The 24,403-nt window shown below is 38.7% G+C and overlaps 1 long non-coding RNA gene across 1 annotated transcript in view; it reads left to right on the top strand.

Moving 5' to 3' along the window:
* Nucleotides 1-1,063: 1,063 nt before the first annotated feature.
* Nucleotides 1,064-24,403, top strand: part of LOC130908728 (uncharacterized) — a 70,930-nt gene continuing 47,590 nt past the window's right edge. The window contains exons 1-2 of the long non-coding RNA XR_009061641.1: nucleotides 1,064-1,157; nucleotides 12,256-12,323. This is a non-coding gene — a long non-coding RNA (uncharacterized LOC130908728). The remainder of the gene's footprint in view (nucleotides 1,158-12,255; nucleotides 12,324-24,403) is intronic.

Genomic DNA, 24,403 nt, shown 5'->3' with positions numbered 1-24,403 from the left:
CTGGCTCCCATCCGGCACAGGCCCTCCGAGGTTAAGGACCACTGAAGCCGGGAAAACCGCGGCTTATCTGAACACGACCCCCGAGGCATCCACGCGCGTGTGATGTTCGGCTGCAGGCGGAAAACCGTGGTTTAGTAACAGTCTGGTGGTGTGGTTGCGCGAGGTTCAAGGTACGGTCGAGCCTTTGGGGAGTTTGGGAAGGGGGGGTGGGGGTCGATGGGAGGTTAGGAAGCTGGAAGGTCAGACTGCAGATTGACAAATAAAAGCTAAAAGTATATTATGGTGAATCCAGTATAAATAGGGTAGATGTATTGACTCCCTATACAAACGACGTCCAAATCTATTTTGACTGGGAGAAGCGAATGAACGACCTCTCCCAGTCAAAAGGGCTTTGGACGTCTATTTCCGTCAATGGCAGTGGATGAATGTAAATAAGGGTTAGGGTATCAATATGGTAGAAGTGTAGAAAACATTAGTTACAAGTTATCATGAAAATCCTTTTCTGACCTCTGTGACCTTTGACCTCATGAACCCAAAATTTAATCAGCTCTTCCGTTTCATGTTACAAAGGTATCCTGGAGCTTTGATAATAACCCTTTTTATTCGGTCTTGAGTTATCTTTTTTTATTCTTAATATGATTTTTTTTTTTTCATTTAAAATTTTTTCAAAAATTACAAAAATAGAGATTTTATTCAATTATTAATAAAACAATATGTATTTTTTAATTTTATTAACTTTCTCAATTTGTTTGAATTAATTTTAGCAAAAAAACAAAAAAACAAAGTCAATGCACATGATTTTCTTTGGCCAGACAAAATGACGTGGCGGGCCTTGTATCGCCCCCGGGGCCACAAGTTTGACACCAGTTTTGACATGAGTATTAATGAATGGGAAAATGTACAGTCAATTAAAAACAATTTTTATATCAATATTGTCAGTGATTTGTTTTTGTATAGGTAATGTTCCTTTCTTGTCTTGGTGATTAGCTTCAACTGTTGTCAGCCCGCCTCCTTGTGTGCCAGCCATTCAGCTTCCTCATCGACACCTGTTCTGTCCAGGTGTGCCTCGTTGCCTCTTCACTTTGTTTGGTTTCATTCTCAGTCCATGTTGATGTGTACTTGCACGTTTTCCTTCACATGGTTTCTCTCTTCCACATGTAAGTATATTTTCATATTTTTGTTTATGTAGTACTTTGCTCCTGAAGTATTTCCAAATTGCTGTGTGTAATTCATTTCAACAGAGACAATGGCGTACCGCACGCATGCTATTTTTAGACCGTGACGTCGCATCGTAAAGCGGAAGTAAAGCCGAAGTGGGACATTATAGACCCGCCCTGGCATAGAAACAACGTAATTTGTGCCACTTTTCGCCGGTAATCTTTCAAAAATGAACATGGCGATCACGCATTGCTTTTTTGGAACTTGTAGGAAAAATATAGAATTAAGATTCGTTATCAATGAAAAAATTAAAAGTCTTCGCTGGCTGTCACTGAGTAGCATTTGCGATCACTACACAAAGCTAACTAAATTACCCCCAAAAACGGTCAGAGACGTAGGAAAACCAGAGGATATATAAGAAAGACAGGGCTGATGGTAAAGGATAGCTTGTTGAAACAGGAGAATGTCATTGTCAGTCTCGTCGATAAAAAAGCTAAGGCTATGCTCAGGTTGGCTCGTTTTTTTTTTTTCGTCTTTTTCAGCCTTCGACACTCAAGCCATCTCTTTAACTGAAAATTTATATGTTCTTCCACATCTTTGCCAGTGAGTTTGGCAGCAGGCACATAATTTTCGGAGAGAATTGTTAGGTTTAGCTCTGTAAACATCTCCTTCTTACACGATTTCCATTCATTTCCTATTAGGGACAAACGGTGGCTTAGCAACAGTAGCTAATGTCATGAATATTAATAAGCGGAAGTGACGTGTTGCTTGCGGTACGCCATTGGCTGTGAATGTCCATATTTTGAACATTTGCCGCTCCCAGTCAAAATGGATCGGACGTCTCACGCAATCAATGGCAGCAAAAGAGTTAAGATTATATTTTCTACTTAGTCGTTCTGTTGATGAATTGACTTTCACCAGTTCGACACCCGTCGCTGAGTGCCGTTATGGCAATAATTAATGTTAGCGTGGACTAGCCACCAATTGCTAATTGCCAAGGTAACGAAATTTCATGTCTTGGTCATTGTTAGCCCACCCCCCACCCATATTAAATGGTTTTCCTGCTTCCAACACTGAAAAAACACAAAGTATGATGAGTTCTAACTAGCATTAGCATGCTAACCTACGCTCCACTTCAAATAAATGAGGCGGCAGACTGTGATAAATCACCGCTATATGCTTGGACTTCATTTGTCTTCGTGTTTTTAACCCCATTGATCATTTTTAGTCAGTTAAGAAAGAATCGTAGCGCTGATAAAGAAAAGAATTGGGACTTAAATACTAAATAGTGTCGCAGATGATCACAATTTATCTTTCTGGCAAAATGTGATTCATTTTGGTTTTGTTGTGAATGTTCCTTAAGTAGCTTCAGATTTTAAAAGATACTTGCTTGTTCTTTATTAGTGTTTCTTTTTGAATTGTTTTACATTTTAGCAAGTCAGCATTTTAGCAATTAGCGATGATTACCTGTCCAACACCGAAGAGGAAAACTTGTACTTTCAAGTTTGAAAATTTCCTTTTTACACCAGTTTTTTCTTTGTGTGTGTGTGTGTAGAGGCAACGCATAAACATCGGCGAAGCGAAGACAGCCGCGACACGCATGGCCTCCTCGCTGGGAGGTAATCAGCGGGGCCTCCGAACGACGCTGGCGGTTTATTTTGCAGGAGAAGCCGGCGCAAATGAGTTGAAATTAATGCAGTCGGCCTGCGTGACGGAGCACAATGTCCGCGCTATTAAATGTTATTTGCGCGCCGGCGAGCCAGGAGATGAGAGAACGCAGGATGAATGGAAATAGCAGCGAGGTATTTTGAACCAAAAAAAAAAAAAAAAAGACGCAGTAACCTCGGACCATCAGAATGCAGTCACTGTTGAGTGCGCGGAATGAAATGCAATAAGCCTATGACTCAATCGCTAAAATGCTAATCATATTGTGGGTCCAATGTGCCGACACGGTACATCACTCAATTTCATACGTGAATAATAACATTCGTTGAAGGCGATAGATGTCCAGCTTATTTGGACCAGCTACGAACGAACCTGAACATTGCTTCGGAGCTTGAAAATGGAAATGGAGGCGAAAGATAAATAACAAAATTCGTCTTTTTGGTCCGCGTCAAATTTGAATTAAACACCTATTGCAGTCAATGCCAATGAGTTCTAAAACTTTCCAGTTTTAGTCGATTTTAGTGACGCCGGTGGACAAAAACGGTAGTGTTTTGCCTTGAAGATTGCGTTTCCAAAGAGGACCAACACAAAGCTGCAGTGACGTAAAATCGTGATGGTCACCTGCAGATGGATTAAACAACATTTGTTTCCAGCGGCTGTGTGAAGGATGAAAAGTAATAAGGTAATGAATTCAGTTGTGGCTAAATAATAGCATACAACGGCTAGCTACTGTGTGGTTTAGTGTGGTTAGCCTTACCCCGAACACGTCAGCGTCATGCCAGCTGTGTTGTTAATCTTATTAGTGCTGCAACGATTAATCGATTAACTCGAGTATTCGATTAGAAAAAAAATATTCGAATTAAATTTTGTTGCTTCGAGTATTCGTTTCATTAAAGTGGCGTTGTGATGGTTTATTTTGAAAGTGTTTGCATTTTGTTTTATTGATTAGGGTGGATACTCTGCCCTCTGGTCTACCTCATTTCACATAGCTGAATCCAGCTGCTACCTGTTAAGACCAACGTAAGCTAAGTTTTTCTTTGAGCTAATGTTTTTTTTAAGCATTCGTAATTTAGTTTATAGGTATATTGCTTGAACCATTTGTTAAGAGCATTGTAAAAAATAAAATAAAAAGTTGGCATTTTAAAGCATTTAAGCTAGCGGACTTTTGCTATGCAAGTTAGCCAATTGTTCTTTTGTTGTACTTAGATCTATTTTTTTATACTGTTTGAGGCTCAGGTATTTTAATTTTTTATGTTCCTAATCCGATTACTCGATTATTCAAACTAACTAGTTCATCGATTAATCGACTACTAAAATAATCGATAGCTGCAGCCCTAAATCTTATTTTTAAAAATTAATTACAGGTACAGATTACTTCTCCCAAAAAGTAATTGAGTTAGTAACTCAGTTACCTGAATGTAAGAGTAATTACTTGGCAAAGTAACTGGTGTTGCTTTTCATGTATTTTTTAGAACAGGTCACATTATGTGAAGTTCAAAGGGCTTTTGGGACAATAGGCCCTACCCAATTCTTTACACTAAACCTAGACACAGGGGTATTGCAAAAATTGCGATAACTAGATAGTAACCTTCACTTTGTTTGGAAGTCATTCAATGTTGTGAATTCTCGTTCTTGCATTAGTTCCTTTCTGTCTGGTTTCGACAAGTTTTAAAACTGTTTCATCATTTAAAGATAGATTTAAATCAAGATTTTGCTGATTTAGGAGTATTTTAGATTGGAAAAAAGTTACTCAGGTTCACTATGAAGGCTCTCTCCTACAGAGCATTCCTGAGAAGTCTACTGCATTAAGATGGCGGCTGTTTACTAACGTCAGCGAGTATCATTTCGCATCTAGTTGTCTATACATGTGCTAACGCCACAGTGTCTATCATTTCGCATCTAGCTCTATATACATGTGATATCTACCGTAGCACCATGTGGGGGTAGTTTGTAGGCTATCGGCTACAGTCGCGTATAATCGGAGCAACCTAGCATCGCGTTTGCAACGGCGTCGCAACTCCCTTGCTTCCTTCCCGCTCTGCTCTCTCGTCTCCGTGAGTCCGTGTCTCTGACTTTTCTCGCGTCATTCAACCAGCATAGTAACTCATGCCTTTACATCCTCATTAACGGGAACGCCGTTGCAAAGATGAGAAAAGAAATTGGATTACTCACTACTGGAAAAAAAAAAAAAAAAAACTGACGCCGTTATACTTTAACGTCGTGATTAAGAACAGTGCAAGCCAGCGAGTGAAAGCCGGGCCAATGTTTGTTCTGTATATCCTGGTAGCCGCTCTTTCTTTTTCCTCCTCAGACAAAACTTTTTGTCTCTGTTGCTGTTCTGCCATCTTTGCAGAATTCGCGCAAAAGCATTAGCATCGACTTCCTTCTTTATAATGAATTAGGACAAGGGGAAGTGACGTATGCCGTAAAGCGGTCAGTTAATTAGTGCCAGTGATAGCGATAGACCCCCTGAAGATATAAAAGAGGTGTCATTCAACTAGTTGTCAGTCGACATATCACAAATGTTATGAAAATATTTTATAAAGGTTAAAAAGTTACCAAGTTTTGCTTTAAAATGTTAATTGGACGTATATTGGTGTCAACGGCAGACAATTAGTTATCCGATGTTATTGGGTAGTCGATAAAAGCATTTTTTAAAATGATATCTGATAACGTCGACAATGGTTTTTCATTTTCGGTTTTGGGCCAATATGCATGTTGCTTTCAAAGTTGATGTAAATGCCTTCTACCTTTGTACATGGGCTGGTCACAGTTTAGCAAAGCAGTTATGGTTTTTGATATTAGATGTCTCCAAACTAAGATGCTTGGGATTTGTTATGTGAGCAGACCATTTGCATTCATGGTGCAAAAATTAAATGAACAATAAATGATTTAAAGATGTACATCTCCTAGCAAAAATTATGGAATCAACAGTCTCGGACGAGCACTCACTCGAACATTTTACCATGTAGAAAAAACTTGGATAAAAAGCTTGAAAAAATAATGAATTCGTTCAAAAGTGCAACTCTTCAGCATTCAGAAACACCAAAGTTCCAGCATCATCACCTTGTCAAGAGTCAAGAATCTTCATTGGACAAGGTGTCAGGAATCTGCATTGGACAAGGTGATGATGCTGGAACTTTGGTTTGGTGCTGTTCCAGTGAGATTTACAAAAATGACTGCCTGACGAAAACATCAAGATTCCGTCAGTTCTTGATGATATGGGGCTGCATGTCAGACAAAGGCACTGGGCAGATGGCTGTGGTTAAATCTTCAATAAATGCACAAGTTTATATTGAAATTTTAGCTTTCTTATCCCTTCAATTGGAAATATGCTTGTCATTTTCCAAGATGACAATGCATCATGCCACAGAGGTAAAACTGTTAAAGCATTCCTTGGAGAAAGACTCATCCAATGTCATGGCCTGCAAATAGCCCAGATCTCAACCCTATTGAAAACTGCGGTGGAAATTGGGGGGGGGGGGGGATTGTACACAGCAAGGCTCCGACCTGCAAGGATGATCTGGCAATCAGAGAATTGGCACAAAAATTGATGAAGAATACTCAAGTCCATGCCTCAGAGACTGCAAGCTGTCATAAAAGCCAGAGGTGTTGCAACTAAATACTAGATGTTTTGACTGTTATTTCTTTGTTTGTTTCTCATGATTCCATATTTTTTTTCCTCAGAATGGAGTGATTCCATATATATTTCCCTGCACTTGCTCTATAAGAGTAACATTTACTGACCACCAAATTTTTTATTCATTTCTTTTAGTGTTTTTTAAATGCTAAAGAGTTGCACTATTGAACTAATTATTTTTTCAAGCTTTTTATCTGAGTTTGTTCTACATGATAAAATGTCTGAGTGAGTACTCGTCTGAGACTGGTGATTCCATACTTTTTGCTAGGGGTTGTATGTTAGGTCCACGACCGCATTGGTATCTGTTTGATATGGATTTGGACATTATCAGGATATCGGTTAAAAAGTCACTAGAGCACAACTCGACAATGTGTGAAAAGTGAACATTTTAGATCAGGGCTGTCCAAACTTTTTGCAAAGGGGGCCAGATTTGGTGTGGTAAAAATGTGGGGGGCCGACCTTGGATGACATCCTTTACGTAGAATATATTTAAGCAAATTTTAGCAAGCCATTCAGTGTGTCACATTTCCTTTATTTATTTATTTATTTATTTTTATTAATAATTTTAAAAAATCTCGCAACTAGCCTTTGTGGCGTTCTCTTTTGACTCTCAGGCTCTTGCGAAATACTGCTGCTGTGAAATTAAACTAGCTTCAAGTTGCTTCAATTTCTCGCTGCGTATCTTCCCTATAATCTTGTCGTACATGTCAGCGTGTCTTGTTTGGTATTATTGCCTCACATTGAACTTTTTAAAAACAGCTACTGTCTCTTTGCAAATGAGGCAGACTGAGTTGTTGCATATTTTAGTGAAGAAATAGTCCAATTTTCCACCTATCCTTGAAGCGTCGGCCGTCGCAGTCAACTTTTTTTGTTGTTGTCGCCATTTTAGAAAATTGAAAGTAAAGTGTCACACGGGGTAATGTTGCTTAGAGTGCTGCTGCCTTTTAGTGGGTAAATGAGGAGCAGCATTTAGTGTGTAAGCTACTTCATATGCTGGTAGCAGCACTGCTGACCAATTTACCGTACTTGCCCGAATATAAGACGGCCCTGATTATAAGACGACCCCATCTTTCTCAAGACTCAAGTTTGAAAAAAGACTTTTTGAACACCAAATTAATTTTTATACAGAAAATAATTACAGTACATCCATAACAAATGATTATAACAATATATTTGAGAGAAAAAGCATGTTATTTTGCCTCATTCAAATCTTAATATCTGAACATTTAAATATGTATAACTAAAAGTGCAATCACATTTGTAAATGAATGGCTTCTGGTTTTTGAAATGTAAATAAACCAGTCTATTGTGATAAAACATCAAAATGTCAATAACTGCATTAACCATCAAAGTGAAGTCTAAGTGTAACTGTAGTCTTGAAACAAATCTGAATAAGGAAAAACATTGTAATAAAATAATGCAAACTGGTTAAACTTGAAAGTAGATGAGATCTGTTATGACAGAACATCGCTTCAATGATATCTGGCGCCATCTAGCGTCGTAAATGGGTATAATGTTTAGACCGCGAATATAAAACGACCCACACTTTTTCAGTCTTATTTCAATGCAAAAAACATCGTCTTATATTCGGGCCAATACGGCGTGCGGGCCAGACGTAATTGATTTTATGACAGAGGCTGGGGGCCAGATGAAATTTGACCGCGGGCCGCATTTGGCCCCGGGGCCGGACTTTGGACATGTCTGTTTTAGATTGTTATCAATGGTGGTGCCTGCTTATCTTCTGTTGCTGAGTATTGTTTGAATATCTTCCAATTAAAGGGATTGAGAGAAGCCACTTTGATTGGCGGTCAGTTGAATTGTTTTTTTTTTTTTTTTATGTTTGTTTTTTTAATCAGTATTATGCTAGTACCTGGTCCAAAACACTTCAGTGCAACGCCAAAATAAAACTAATGATGTTAAGTGGAACAGCATCAGTCACTACAACCGTCAATGTGTATATTTGCTCACGTCTTTTATATGCTAAATATAGTGTAGTACAGAAACATGCAAGACTTTGAAAAACCATTCAGCCTGCACGTTCTCTTTGTGTTCCAGTACGAGTAAAAATGAACCCACTCCCTTGTTCATTGTCTCGGCATAAACATCTCGTCCTCGTGTTGCTTTGCAAGCGTTTCATAAATGGGAAAATGCTTTACAAGCAGCTGACAACTGAGATTACGGGTCACAACCGCCAACCAGAGTAGGCAATTAAATCGAGGATCCCGCCAAGCAAAAAAAAAAAAAAAAAGAGAATCGAGCCAGTCGTAGGCGGCAGGAAATGAAGCGGAAGCGCTCCATGTTAGCCTTTTGTGCTACAAGCAAAAGTGATAAGACGCCGCCCCGCTCGTGCTTCACCTGCGTTTCATATGCTCGGGCGGCCAGATATGCTAATGCGGCCTGCGCAATTGCTCAGCCAGGCCCGAGTGGTGCACGCTGCACGGGAATTCGACTAAAGGCTAATGAAAGGGACGAAAAAACTGGATTAGTACGCTGCTTGTGATTCATTTAAAGTAATACGGCTAATTTGCTCTAGCTAAAGATCAGTGATGTTAAGCTGTTAGGATCGTGAAAGTCGTGTAATGCCAGGCTTGTCGAATTTGAAGGCGTAATCCTAGAGTGGATCGTATATCGTAATGTGAATTGCGATTTTAGGGTGAGCTATTATCGTCTTGCAATGGTTGTGACTTGTTACTGAAGCGATGCAGATCATATTGCGTTTACATTAGTGAATCTCATGTATCGTAATTGAAAGGGATCATCCTTTAATATTAATCTGATTACAGGTAGTCCCTGAGTTACGACGTACCCGATTTACGTGATTTCGACTTAAGACGCCGGAGTCTAGTCTGCCATTTTGACTCGTTTTTTTATAATGTTGGCTTTTGTTTTGTGACGCATGCTTTTATTTTGGCGCTCGAAGCATTGTACTAGCGTAGTACTTCCACATGTGCGTAAGAGCGCATGTATAAATGAAGGACTTATTTGCGCGCACACGAGGATGAGCGAATTTGCTCCCACGAAGTCGCGCAGCCGATTGAGAAAGAGAGAGGAAAATTTACAGCTGCAAGTCTGTGCGCACATTTGTTTCTTGTGTAGCAGCCACATGGGCAACACCTGTATATAACAGCTTTTGTACTGTTTATTGTGGTTTTTCAATTGTAGTCAAGTACTTGGGGTTTGTGATTGGTTTTTGATGTGTGGTTGCTAGCTGATACATGCTAATCGTTTGTGTGGATTGTAATAGCATACCGCACGAATGCTATTTTTAGACCGTGACGTCGCCATCGTAGGCGGGAAAGGCGGGAAAGGCGTGCATTACTATGCGTTACGATGTTGGTTGACTGACGTGAAAAAAGTCTGAAAAAGACAGACTCATGGAGACGAGAGAACAGAGCAGGAGTGGGGAGGAGGCAAGGGAGTGTGCCGCCGTTGCAAACGCGATGCTACTATGCTAGGTGGCTCTAACAATACCTGTCTGTAGCCGATAGCCTACAAACTACGCCCACATGATGCTTCGGCAGATTCACATATATACAGAACAAGATGCAAATGACAGGCTGCATTAGCAACATGTATAATAAAGAACTAGATGCGTTTGTGGCGAGGACGATTTAATGATGTATAATACACGTTTTTGGATAGTTATTTTTGAGATGTGGGGTGTATTTAGGGGTGCGTAAAGGGTTAATTCCGATTTACGCAGAAATTTGTGTTAAGTCACCAGCATTGGAACCGAACTCGTTCGTAACCCAGGAACTACCTGTATCCTATCTGTAGAGTTGCTCTTATAATCTGTGTGATTCATCGTATTTCAATTGGAGTAAATATTAACCAGGCATTCAAACGCTGACATAAGACCTTTAACTTTTTATACAGTAAGTGACTATTTTTGGTCATTTAAAACTTCAATTTATCAATTTTTTTTAAATTGTCAACAATGATTGTATTTCTATCATTAATGAATAAAACCAGAAATACACACTGCTTACAGCCTCAAAGAACACTTTAAGGGAATTAAGAGTAAGCACAAGCTAGCCTGCTAGCGAGTTAGCCTGATTGTCAATATTTTAATCTCCCATTACAAGCAGCTGTGTAATAGCAACATTTTTGCTAACCATTTTCAAAGACTCCTTTCATTTTCCAAAGCACACCTGATTAGCCAGAGTCCTCTTTTGTCACTTCATGTTCCGACGCCACTAAACGACTACCTTTATGCAAAGGCGACATTATCACAACGAGCCACAGCACACGGTCACATTGTCCCGTTCCGTTTGTTCTCTTAGCGCTAAATAACCCAGACGCACGCAGACCGCCGCCGCCGCTCGGAATTAGCGTGAAATGCCTTTATTAGCCGTCTACCTGAGGCGCGTGAAAAAGAGCGGAGTGCGAATTACGCGGCAGATAAGAGACGTTTTTGTGCGTCCTGGCGAAGGTTATCGCGCCGCTCAAAGCCGGGTGCTGACATCCTGCTTGATTAGATAGGGAAAGGTAATTGACACAGTCTGCGGTGTTTAACATGCAAGGAACACCGGAGAGCGGTTAAATCGCCCTAAAATCTCTGTTCATGAATTTGTAGGTACGCTATGTTTGGGGAATAACTTCTTAGAAAAGAGCTGATTTACAATACTGTAGTGACACTTTAACTGTTTTGCACATAGTTTTGACAGTTAGCAGTGTTCAAGTATTGTAGCAATAGCACTACTATTGTTGCACCAATACTAGTAATAATATCAGTACCAACATGGCGTTATAAGGACATCATCAGTATTGGAGTACTAAGAACGTCCCCATTCCGTGCAATATGTACTCTTAGAGATCGAGTTTCGAACCGCTGATCACCTAACACAAGATGGCCTCCAAGATAATAAGATGTCCAATCGCGTGGTGTCCAGTCAGCCTTCTGCTGTGAATTTGAATGAGTTTATCACATGTGGACATCCAATCCATTTGAAATGGGAGGGTGGTAGAAAATAAATGTTCGTTCAATCGCTGCCATACCCTTCCACTTCAAACAGATTGGACGTGCAGTGCCGTCAATGGCAGCCAATGAGTTGAGTAGTTTCTGACCAAGCTACGACGGAATTACTAGACATTCCAGTTGAGTATGTATTAGTCGTATTATTCTTTTTGTTGTTCAAAAATATTTTTTTAATTTTCAACATTTTTGACTGTCATTTTTATTAACTAAAAATTATCACGTTTTGCACCCAAAAAAATTTTGAGCAAAAATAATCGTTTTTGACAAAAATGCTGCAGGCCCAAAAACCCAAAAGTGGTTAAATGCCACATGGCAAAAAAAAAAAAAAAAAAAAAAAAGAAATTGCCACATAGCAAAATTTTTTTGCCGCATGGCAAATGCCACTTTTGGTTCTCGCTGTCTCTCCAAAAACGGCAAAATTTGTTTATTATTAGTAGACATTCATTCTGTTTGAAGCTATCCTGATTGGACGTCTAGTGCCGTTAATGGCACCCAATGAGTTGAGCAGAGTCTGCCCAAGCCATGATAGAATTACTTTACATTTGAGTATGCACAAATTTAGTATGTTTTTTTCCTTCAAAAAAACAAAAACTAACAAACTCCATGTTAGCATTAGCATTGCTCCTGACCAAAATACAGAAACGTATCATTTGGTTTATCGTTAGAAGACGTCCAGTCCATTTGAAGTGGGAGGGCTGACAGCGAATGAACTAACGAACGTGCCATTGACGTCTAGTGCCTCCAAACTCAATGTTTGTATTTTACATTCTTAGCTGATTTAATATAATTCTGATTCAATTTCTGATCTCCATAGAGGCAGCGATGGTTGAATATCTTTTGGGAAAAAGAGAAGAATCTCTTGGAAATGCATTCCCAGATGTGGTAAGTATTATTTTTCGAAAGCTTTCCTATAAATGTTCTGAAATTTCAAACATGCTGTCCTTTTAAATGAAATTGTGTTGCTCTAATTTTGTACTCCGTCTGATAACTTTGTCACACGACGAAAATTCTCTACAACGATCTACTGACGTCACCATTAATGGACAAGTCGCTGAAAAATTACACATTTTCCACAAAGGCTTTCCTTGGCAGCACTTTGGCATGTCTGAGACATGTAATCAGTAGACCAAATGCACGCTGCGCGTAATTATCGCCGATGCAGCCTGAGTGCATGTGAACGCAACTAAATGGCTGCATTTACGGAGCCTTAGAGACTAATCTAATACGCTCAATCATCACGAGTGCGGACTTTTAATGCATAGCCATTACCCACCCTCTTCCAATTCTGGGAAAAAAACATTCATTGTTGATTTTGCAAATGAAAGTAATCATATGCCAAGGGCTCTTATATACATGTACTATTGCTATTTCTTAGCCGTGAAAAGGAGGTTTGGACATTTGCTTCTCAACAGTTCTCCTTTTGTAAATGTTGTGAAATGATTGTACCGTCCGCAACCACGAAAACAAGATGGAGGTCATGTCCTCAGAAGAACAGTCAATGGTAAAGATGTACTTTGAGGAGAATGAACAACTGGTAAACTAAGCAACGATCATACGTCAGTCAAAACCAATTGAGAGATCTATGGATATGACGGGAAATGACATTATTCTGAATTTGAATACACAAAAATTAACTCGGCAGAGATCGTGAAGACTACAACTGACAATACACGTATCGATAAAGAGGCTGTAAAATCGATATGAGATTACAGGTGGTCCCCGGGTTCGAAACGAGTTCCGTTCCTACGCTGGCGACGTAAACCGAATTTCTGCGTGAATCAGAATTAACCCTTTAAGTACCCCTAAATCTCAAAGTAATTATCCAAAAAGTCAAAAAGTTGCATTTTGTTTAATGATGGAGGATACACTGACAGCGTTGGGTCTGGCTGGACTGTCGCCTTGTATGACTGACGAGCCAACTCTGACATCTGACATGGATAAAAAATAGCTCCGCTCTGGTTCGGCCCACATAAGGCTGTAAGTTGTTTCAGCTGACATGTGTTTGTGTATGCATTTGTAATTAAGTTTAGCGCTACAGTTTGTGGAGTTATGTGTCAGCAATTTGCTATGGGAATTGTGAAAATGTTAGCAATCGTAGCATTTAAGGTAGCGGACCTTTGTTAGGAAAATTAAGCTAATCAACTAAATTTACACATATTGATCAGAAGAGATGGGCGTTTGAACACCAATCGTTTTGTGTCAAGTGTTTTATTTTTAAAATGCGTGTCATTTACAAATATGCTTTACAAATCGTCGAAGGAAGGAAAAAGCTTCAAAAAGGACAATTGCCTTGTCTGCTGTAAAGCTGAACAACTTTATGTTTAGCAAGGACAGAACACATATTGATAAAGTAAAAAATACTGTGAGGCACATTAAGGTACAGTTCATGAGACAGAAAAACAAAAACAAAACTGGAGACAAAATGGACACGTACATCGTAACCTGGGGACTACCTGTACATGTTGATTCACGTTCGTTAAGATTAAGTTGAATTTAGAATATTTCTTGTAATATTCAGATCACTATGGACTCTGAGTACTAGGTATTTTTTGCGATCCAGCAAAATACAAATGTACATGTCATAAAAGATTTTTATTTTCATGTCGTCCATGTAATACGATAGGAACTGTATTGCGACGTTGGCTATACTCTGCGCTAATTCACTCCTTTAAATCAGGGCTAAAAACACTGCTTTTTACCACATAACTGCTCATATACTTGAGATTTAAAGTTACATGGCTTTTGCGGTTCATTCTATTTTTGTTTTTGCTTCTATTTCCTGTTTTTTTTTGGGGGGGGGGGGTTAATTTCCTTGATGATTTGATGGTTCTTCCATTTTTTTAATTCAATCGCTGGCTGACTTCCAGCCCAGCAATCACTTACCACGAATTGCTTGCCATTTGACAATCTTCATAATGTCTTGACGAGTCATTGTAGAAGTTGTAGTACTTGCTCTTTGTTGATACTCTCGTCGGCTCGGTTCATTTTTTCATGTAGCAAAATGTTTGACAATGGCGGTGATTTCGCGCTGAACCGGAAACAACATTCAGAGCGGACCAATCACAGTTCATTTCCACCACGTCACACGTGTGGACGCGACACGGTCAGAAAATTGTGAAGGAACAAGAGAGGCTACGGCGGAGGGTCGTAAATCGGGTCAGCCGCGGAAGCATAACTCAGCCTTAATTCGGGGGTTGACAGCACAAATAGGGGGAAGAAAAGTTTAGCACTTTATTGAACTTTTTATAGGCCAAAAGACTTTTTAGTAGGGTTGTTCCGATAATGTTTTTTTGCTTCCGATCGTTTTAGTTGGAGTATCTGCCAATTCCGATATTTCCCGAGCCGATTGCTTTTTTTGCTCCCGATTCAATTCCAATCATTCCCGATAATTTTTCCCGATCATATACATTTTGGCAATGCATTAAGAAAAAAATGAATAAAACTCAGACAAATATATACATTCAACAACCAGTACATAAGTACTGTATTTGTTTATTATGACAATAAATCCTCAAGATGGCATTTACATTATTAACATTCTTTCTGTGAGAGGGATGCACGGATAGAAAGACTTGGGACTTTGTATATTGTGAGTAAATATTGCCATCTAGTGTATTTGTTGAGCTTTCAGTAAATGATACTGTAGCCATGGCCAAATGCATGATGGGAAGTGGAACCATGACTGTGCGTAGAGCTACCAATTGATATATCTTCTCTGCGTTGGGAAGTAACATAAGGTGTTAAGAAAAAGATTAATTGCTACCTTGCTTCCCCACATTGCTTCCCATGATATTTCTAATCGTAGGGAGTGGGATTGTAAGGCTTTAGCCAATAAAAAAAAAAGGCTCCAAAGGCTGCCAAAATTCACTCTACTCATTTTACGCTGCCTTTTATCGCTCTATATAGGTAAAATGGCGCCATTACAGAGTGAGCGCGATAATGTGTGAGTGGGTCGTGCAGTGCATCATTAATTGCATTAAATATTTTAACGTGATACTTTTTTATTTTTTTTAAATTACCGCCGTTATTGGGATAAATTTGATAACCCTACCTTAAGCCTAAACTAAAGACTCTGGATGAGTATAACATATTATGTCTGTAACGTTAAATACAATTAGCAAACGATTTAATTAAAAAATATATATATATTAAAAAAAAGGAATGTCCGATATTTTTTTGCCGATTCCGATACTTTGAAAATGACGTGATCGGACCCGATCGATCGGGACATCTCTACTTTTTAGCCATACAAAAACAAAAAGTAAACCCATAGATACTTGTTGACACAACTTGAGACAGTTCTGAGATCAAGGGTTCAATCCCCGCCTTCCTGTGTTGAGATTGCATGTTTTTCCCGTGCGGGTTTTCTGCGGGTACTCCACTTTCCTCCCATAAACATGCATGGTAGGCTGATTTGAACACTCTAAGGCTGCGTTTAGACCACAGCAATATCTGATTCCAGTCGGATTTAACATTAAATCTGGTTTCAAGGGATGACTTTTGACGCTTTTTTGCAAGTATCCAAATCAGATCTGAGCCTCTTCAGACTGGTCCACATTATTGACATACCTGACAGGTTGCTGTGGCAACCAAGGCGTCATCCAGCATAGAGTGACGTCACTGATATGAAATTTTCCCGTGTGTGGTTTAAATTTCTCATGCAAAAATCAGATTTCAGTGCTTTGTGACTGTTCAGACTTCAAAAGAACCATCCAGTTTCGATCTGGATGGGCTAAAAATCTGATTTTGAATGCCAGTCTGAACAAGGCGTAAATTGTCACGAGGTGTTAGTGTGGACGTGAATGGTTGTTCTTCCTCTTCGTGCCCTGCGATTGGCTAGCAACCGATTCAGAGTGTGCGCCCAGCTCCAGCACCCCTGCGAAGATGAGCAATGTATTCTTGATATTACACTAAGGTGGAGTTTTCTTAATTTCGCAGTATTTAACACATTCACTGCCACTGACAGTAATCCATTTGAATTCCATTTCACTGCCATTGACGGCGCAAGATGTCCAATCTAGCGCCATCAACGGCAGCAGACTACTCATTCCTCTTCCCGCTCATCTAATTTATTTAATCCCATTTGATGAACAGCATCCAGCTCGGGAAAAACGATTGGTGGAGAAACAGGTGTTCCATCCGAAGCCATTAAACACCTTGATTGGACGTGCGAAACATCAGAAACGGAGACGTCAAAAAGTTGATTTATGAGCGCCCGTCTCCCAAATCTCGTTACGACGAGTTGTAAACTCTGTAATTATCGTTCGCCGGCGTGGGCGGAGATGTTGACGCCGTAAAATAGCTGGCAAAGCGTGAGAAGTTCAAGAAAAAATATTGCAAATGTCAGCTCGGATGAAATGATGGATCACAAGGTGTTAATCTACCAAGTCGATAATTGAAATGATCACCTCTGATAGGGTGTGGAGGGTTCAGTAAGTAGTATTTATTGCACAGTTTGGTAAGACATAAATCTTGCGAAAATGGAGACACAATCGCCAGGCGCTGATTGAAATTGCGCGTCTAATAGAATATGAAAAGAAGTTTGTACAAGGATACATCAACTCTGACAAAGAAAATCCACTTTGTAGTCCGGCAAAGTCCTACTGAAGGAGCGGCAAAATGCAATAAAACCTTCGCCATCCTTCAATGCTGACAGCTTGTCTGATGATTGGGCTGAATATAAATCTAACAAAAAAAAAAAAAAAAATGTTGTGCTTCCCGCTGGACAAACAATGGCGGCGCACGACGATGACCTTCACGCGTCATCGGGATAACATCGGTGGAATACTAGAAGCGCATTTCAATGTTTGGAGGGGAATATGCATTTGAAAGATGTCGTTTCAAAGGCCAATGGAAATCAATGTAAACTTATGCTAGCAGATTTCTACACAGAGGCTAATTAAAGGTTACTTTGTGTCAAGGTTTGGGGTGCCGTGAACCTCAAAATTTTGGTGCCATAAATGAAACTTAATAATAATGTACAGAGAGAGCATTTTAAGCTATTGTTGGGTTTTTATTTTTGTAGATTCATCTCTGTTGCACACTTAACCCCTTGATGTCTGAATGAACATTTAACAAATATACAGTACTTTAAAATATTGGAAATACATGAGTACATAGAAATAATAATTATATATATATATGGCGGAAAACAGACGAGGCTGAAAAAGCAGACCGCTGTATTTTAAGCCAAAAGAACTATTGTGTTTGAGAGAACAATGTGTCTATATGCTGCCATAGCAGATTCATTGCACATTAAGCCCCCGAACTATTTTTAATTTGTCCATTTTACCCTGAAGACCCCCGTTTACAGACACCGCGCAACCGCTTTTGTTTCAGGCCAGCCATAAAAAGGTAATTCTATTTATTATTCGAAATGTCTATCATTTTTAGCTTAGAATCATTAATTGAAGTCCGGCAGTGGCCATTCACAGCTCTGTCTTGACACTCGGCTCTCATGCTCTCACCTCGGATTAGGGTTAGGGGTTTAATTTTTTTTTTTTTTTTTTTTTAAGATGCCCTCCTGTTCAATTTTTTCTTCACCCAGAAAATTGACATTTTAAGCTTTCCAATTATGTATCACACATGCATATAGGACAGTTTTGAAATTTGGCCAAATTGGGGGTCTCAGAGCGGAACTTCAAGTCGCCCGAGTGTTTTCCACCATATAAAAATGTATACTGTATATATAAATATATAAAATTGGAAAAATACATGAGTACTTAAAAGTAATAATTAATAATAGTAATATATTCATAGACCTAATGAAAATACAACAACAACAAAAAAAAACTGGAAAATCCTACACTAAAAAAAAAAATTCATAGACCGAATGAAAAAATAAATAAATAAATAAATACCAATGAAAATGAGAAATGAAACTTTTAACATTTAGGAAAACACATTTTTTAAACATTTTAGAAAATAAAAGAATTTTGGAATATGTAGACAATTCCTTGTGATTTTTAAATCATAAAATATTTTTGATTTCAATTTTTTTTTTTTTAGTTTTTGAATTTTCAGCTATTTTTCAATTTCATTTTAATTATTTTCATTTTTTCCAACATTTTTACCTTTTTTTTTTTTTTTTTTTTAACTTGGGTATTCCTCCAATGCTTTATGCATAGTTTTCTAACTCACTGGCAGCCATTGACGGCACTAAACGTCCAATCCTTTTGAAGTAAAGGGTGGCAGCGAATAAACATGTTTTTTGGATGGATCAAAAAACTATTTATTTGCTCAAGAATTATGATTTTCAAACATGGCAAACAGTTTCGGTCAAAGATGGTGATTTTTTTAATGTCAAATGTTGGGTATTTGGTTAAAAATTATGAACATTTGTACAAAAAACACTTTTGGCAAAACATTTATCGCCTGCCTCCCAAATGCATGGGACGTCTTAAGTTACCATTGGCGTTAAAACATATGCAACAAATGATTTTAACTAATTGGCTGCTATTGACGGCGCGAGTAGTACTAGTGATGAACAAAATTCACAGCAGAAGTATAACTGGACGTTTAGCATCGCCAACGGCACTGAAACGATAAAACCTAATAAAATGATCTTTTACACTAGCTTAATGCTAGCACATCACGCAAAACTGCAAATCTAATTATTAGATCATATTGAGGCAATTGATGTGAAATACATTTTTAACGGGAGGAATTTCAGTAAAAAATATATATTTTAGTCTTAGTTAATTCATGAAAATCTCAATTAAATTTGTTAAGGTAGTCCCCAGATTACAAATGAGTTCCGTTTGTACGCTAGCGACGTAACCCGAATTCCCATGTAAATCGTAATTAACCCTTTAAGTATCCCAAAATAACTATCCAAAAAGTCCAAAAGTACTGTATTTTATTTCATGGTGGAGGATACACTGCCCTATGGTGGCAGCGTTGGGTCTAGCTGGACTGTCACCTTGTATGACTCTGGTGTTGTGTCAGACGTCTGACATGGATAAAGGATAGCTGAGCTATGGGTGGCCCATGTAAGGGTGTAAGTTGTTTCAGCTAATGTATGTTTGTGTTTGCATTTGTTATAAAGAGCTACAGTTTGCGCAGTTATGTGTGAGCGATTTGCTATGGGAATTGTAAATACGTTAGTATTCGTAGCATTTAATTTAGCTGACTTTTGTCAGGCAAATTAGGAGGATCTACTAAATTTACATATTGATCAGAAGAGATGGACGTTTGAACACCAATTGTTTTGTGTCAAGTGTTTTATCGTAAAAATGCGTGTCATTTTGAACATAGGCATACATATGTGTGTTACAGCTTTACAAATTGTCAAGAAGTAAAAAGCTACAAAAAAATGCACTATTTCCTTGTGTGTGAAGCTGAACAACTACACATGTTTAGTAAGGACCGAACACGTCAAATTAATTAAGTAAAAAATAAGATACTGTGAGGCATGATAAGGTACTGTTTAGGCGACTTAATTTATTTATTTTTTATTTTTATTTTTTTTAAACGACGAGATAAAATGACAGACGGGACTCTGGGGTCGTAAAATTTATCCAATTGCATATTCAGATCAGAGATTAAATGTAATATGTACACCCGGCCACTAGTCAGCAGTGTCAAAAGCGCTTTTTCTATATTCTTTGTCCTATATTCAGATTTAAATTCTCATAAATATTAATAAGCATCACCCCCTTTTTATTTTAAGCCGTCATAAAACCAGTGAGGGCATCCCTCCGTGTAACGAAAAAATACTAATAGAGTTCTTTTGTCTTTCCTGCCAAGAGAAAGGGTTAGCTCGCACGCATTCTTTAAAGTGATGAAGTTGCTGGATTCAGTTTGTTGAGTTAATACCATTCGCACACTATACACACACACACACACACATGCGTCGTGCACGGGGAGAGATTGTGGAGAAAAGACCTTGAGCTGTATTTGCATATGAAAAGTAAACTCCTGTGTGGGAAGAGATATCCGCTTGGGTGGATGTTACACAAGCGCTGTTTCATTCACGGATTTACTACCTGTTTTTTTTTTTTTCTCCCCCAAGTGTGATATTGTTTGATTTCATGCACACAGTCAAAACACTGAAGTTTGTTTTAAAAAAAAAAAAAAAAAAAACTAGAGAACCAAACCCAGTTTAGGACTAATGCTGCCTTCACGTGTTCTGGGAAGATGAGCCTTGAAGCTTGCTGATTGGTAATTACAAGTGCCTGCTGTTGTTATATGGAGGACCAAATGGAACATAATGAAATATATACATACATCTTTTAAAAAATTACATAAATGTGTCATAAATTAATTAAAATGAGAAATAAGGTCATTAAATGTGTCATTAATTAAAATTCCAGCTCATTTAAAGTAAAAACAATTATTTCATGACTCAATTATTTCGTTAACATATTTTGCAGCACATTATGAATTCATTTCATCCGTCAAACTCGCACATCAAAGTCAGAGGGCGGGACTAACGCCAATCTAAGTCTAATTGATTGTTGTCATCTAAAATCTTTTAAATCATGGTGGCTACAGAGGATATACTTCAACCAAGTTGGTTAAAGATATTTTAGACGCTGCTGACTGCGTGCTGACCAAGAACATGTAATGTGTAAAGCAGACAGATTTATTGAAGTTGTTGGCGTCATTTCGGCTCTTCATTGCAGCACTTCATGAATTTATGAGCAAAACTTGGCGTCACTCTTCTTCCGCTTGTTTGACCCGAGTAAAACACCACCTCGTCTATCAGAATCTTTACTGGCTCTGCATCGATCATTTAAACTCAATCTGTTTTGGCATGATCAGAGTGCTCTTGATGTGCTGGGTAACCAATCAAATGTTAGTTTGGTAACACTTTATAATAACTATCCATTATAACTACTTAAAGTGCCTACGACAGGATACAAAAATCTTAAATAGCATTATTATGTGATTTAGAATCATATTTTGATTTTTATATACAACAGTATGACAAAGCGCAAATGACGAGAAATTAGTCTTTTAATCTGCCGCCTACCATTATAGGGCTCTAGCATCCCCAACTGGAGGATGACATCGACAGGGTCGTGGTTTCATCCGATTTAGAATTCAGCCCGTTGAGGGGGAACTATTCAGAACGAGGAAAATTCGACGAAGAGAGCCGCAAAATGTCATTTTTTTCAGTCTCTCTACTCCAATATTTTTACAGGATATTCTTTATGTCGAAGTTTTTTTCCCCCCAATTGCTAAATAAATGGTATGATCATGACAAATAACATTCTTGTTCTACATGAAATATGAAATATTAAAAATACATTTATTCAGTACAACATGGCAAAATTACTCCATAATGGTCAAAACTGTCCATTTCTTGCACCTCCCAAACTATATTTTATGCCACCGAAGTTAGTCCAGCTTTTGTCATTTCCCTCCCCCGGCTTCGGAGAGCATAAACAAACCAGGAGGTGTGACAGCTAGCCGGCATGCTAACCCGAATCGAGTGACGTTTCAAAGTCTATTCTCTGCTTTCGAAGCGAAAAATCGCTCAAAAGTACCCGGGATCATTTCACACGGCGGCGGGGTTGTTGATTGTTTTTGCAGATGGGCAACCTGCCTGGCGGTGAGCAAGTTACATCTCGTTAGTCATTCCCCAGCTGCGGGCAGGAGAGCTTGTTTTCCGGGGAAGCAGCTAGAAAATGATCGCCGGACAAACCGGCCGACGTCAGAGGAGCGCGTAGCTGCCATATGGTCAACACGAATATGGCGTAAATTAATACTAAACACGGCGAAGACGTAAACAGTCAGAGAGCGGCGTGTCCGTCCATGATCAAACGTAAGTAAATATTTCTTTATTTCAAGAATGTTTGTAGTGTTTACTTTGTAATCGCTGTATTCACTGCCATTTTTAACGCAAAGTTGTAATTTCTGATCGGGTGGAATATTTCACAGAACACCGGGCTCACAAAGAAGGCAATAAGCAGAGTATAGCGCTCTCCCTCCGGGGGAGTGTGCGACAAGTTGCCGGTCGTCGGCCGAGTGGCATTCTCGGTGGACAAGGAGCATGTCAGCCACAAAATGCAAGCCACCTCCGTATTAAAATGTGTGCCATGATCACAGTATTTGACATAATACAAAACACGATGTTTACTCGCTTCCTCGTAAATCCAATGGTCCCACAGTTGTTGCACACTTATTTTTGCCGATCTCTGGGTGAACGGGGATTTTCCCAACCCAAAAAGGCTCACGCCTCTCCCTGGTGCAGCAACAATTTTCTGCAGCCGTTTGGTTGGCGTGATGCGAAAAATAAAATTAATCCACAAAATTAGCTGAATCCGCAGTTCATCTGCATGCTACAAAGCAATGCTGTATTGTGAGATGCTGATCCGGGTGACGTCATTCACATCCGTCCTAACCGCGGGCGCGGGATTCAAAAATTGAATATATAACACGATCACTTCCACACAAATCCAAGCGGTCCGTTTCATTCAGGAGCATAAAACATTGTGTGAAATATGAAATGCTTTTTGTTGTCATAAGCGCTTTAATAGATCATTATTAAACTGTTAATAAATGATTTATTGTTGACTTGTTAAGTGGTTAAGTATTTTTGATGCCTTATTGAATAAATGACCCGTTAACTCTATATCAATTATTTGTACATACACCTTATAAATTGCTAATATACAGTCAACAAACATTAATAACTTACTAATGATTATTATTATATTTTATTATATTTTATTATAATTATTAAGTTTGCTAACCATCTAATAAACTTTGAAGAACAGCAAATAGGTTGAACAAGTTCAATGGAAAAATTTAATTTGGTATTTAAAAAAATATCAACTTTTTGTACCTCAAGATTGTTCCACTTATAGGCCTGTCTATGTGCTGTACTTGACCAAAGAAAAGCCATAGATGAAATGTTGAGCATTTAAACGTCTTTGAGCATTGGTAAAAGCGCTCTATAAATGAAATGTATTATTATTATTATTATTCCTCCAGAACTCAGCAGCACGCCTCATCACTCAAACCCCCGCACCACACCACATCACCCCCATCTTCCGTCAACTTCACTGGCTTCCCGTCAAACAAAGAATCAATTACAAAATCCTAATCATCACTTTCAAAACACTCCATGGCCCGACCCCTCCCTACCTTTGCAATCTGCTCCGTTTAAACATTCCAACCCGTCCACTTCGCCCTATCACTATTCTCCCCCTCTCCGTCCCCCGTGTCCGCCTCTCCACCTTTGGTTCCAGAGCTTTTAGTCACTGCCTCCCAGCTCTGGAACTCCCTGCCCCCAGATCTTCTCAGCATTTCTACCCTATCACTTTTGAAATACAAACTGAAAACACACCTGTTCACTCTATATTACCCACCATAACCCCTAGCTGTCATATCTTTACTTCTTTTATTGTTTTAAATCTTTTATCCTTTTAATACCTTTTATATCGTACTGTGATTCCATGTCCCTTGTGAAGCGTCTTTGTGTGGTTTGAAAAGCGCTCTAGAAATAAAATGTATTAATGCATACAAACACACATGCTTGCCCTGACCCTATTTATATAGCATCATTAATTATAATTGCTTACAAACACTTAACAAGTCAGCAATAAATCATTTATTCACAGTATAGTAATGGTGTATTAAGAATTAAAACAGTTATTATAAAGTGTTACCGTTAGTTCCACCCACTGAGTTTGCTGGATGAGTTTTTCCTGAAGTGTTGCTACCCATGTCCGTGTAATAACTAATTAGTGTTTCTGTTGCTGTTGTTCTTTCTTACATTACATAAATTAGTATTTTAATGAATTAATGACATTTTTGTTTAATTCTCGTTTTAATTAATGAGACATTTAAGTAGCTATTTAAAAATGTTTCATTGTGCTCCGTTTGGTCCTCAATATTTTTGCACTTTTGTTCTCATAGCAACAAAACATGGTGGCGGCTTATAGTCAGGTGTGCCTGATAGTGCAAAAATTACGGTAGAAATGGACAAGTCTCAACAACTCAGATCAGAT

The sequence above is a fragment of the Corythoichthys intestinalis genome, chromosome 20 (genome assembly GCF_030265065.1).
Source record: "Corythoichthys intestinalis isolate RoL2023-P3 chromosome 20, ASM3026506v1, whole genome shotgun sequence".
NCBI lineage: Eukaryota > Metazoa > Chordata > Actinopteri > Syngnathiformes > Syngnathidae > Corythoichthys > Corythoichthys intestinalis.
Note: the sequence above shows the minus strand (reverse complement) of the source record. Positions and strands in the feature narration are given on the sequence as shown.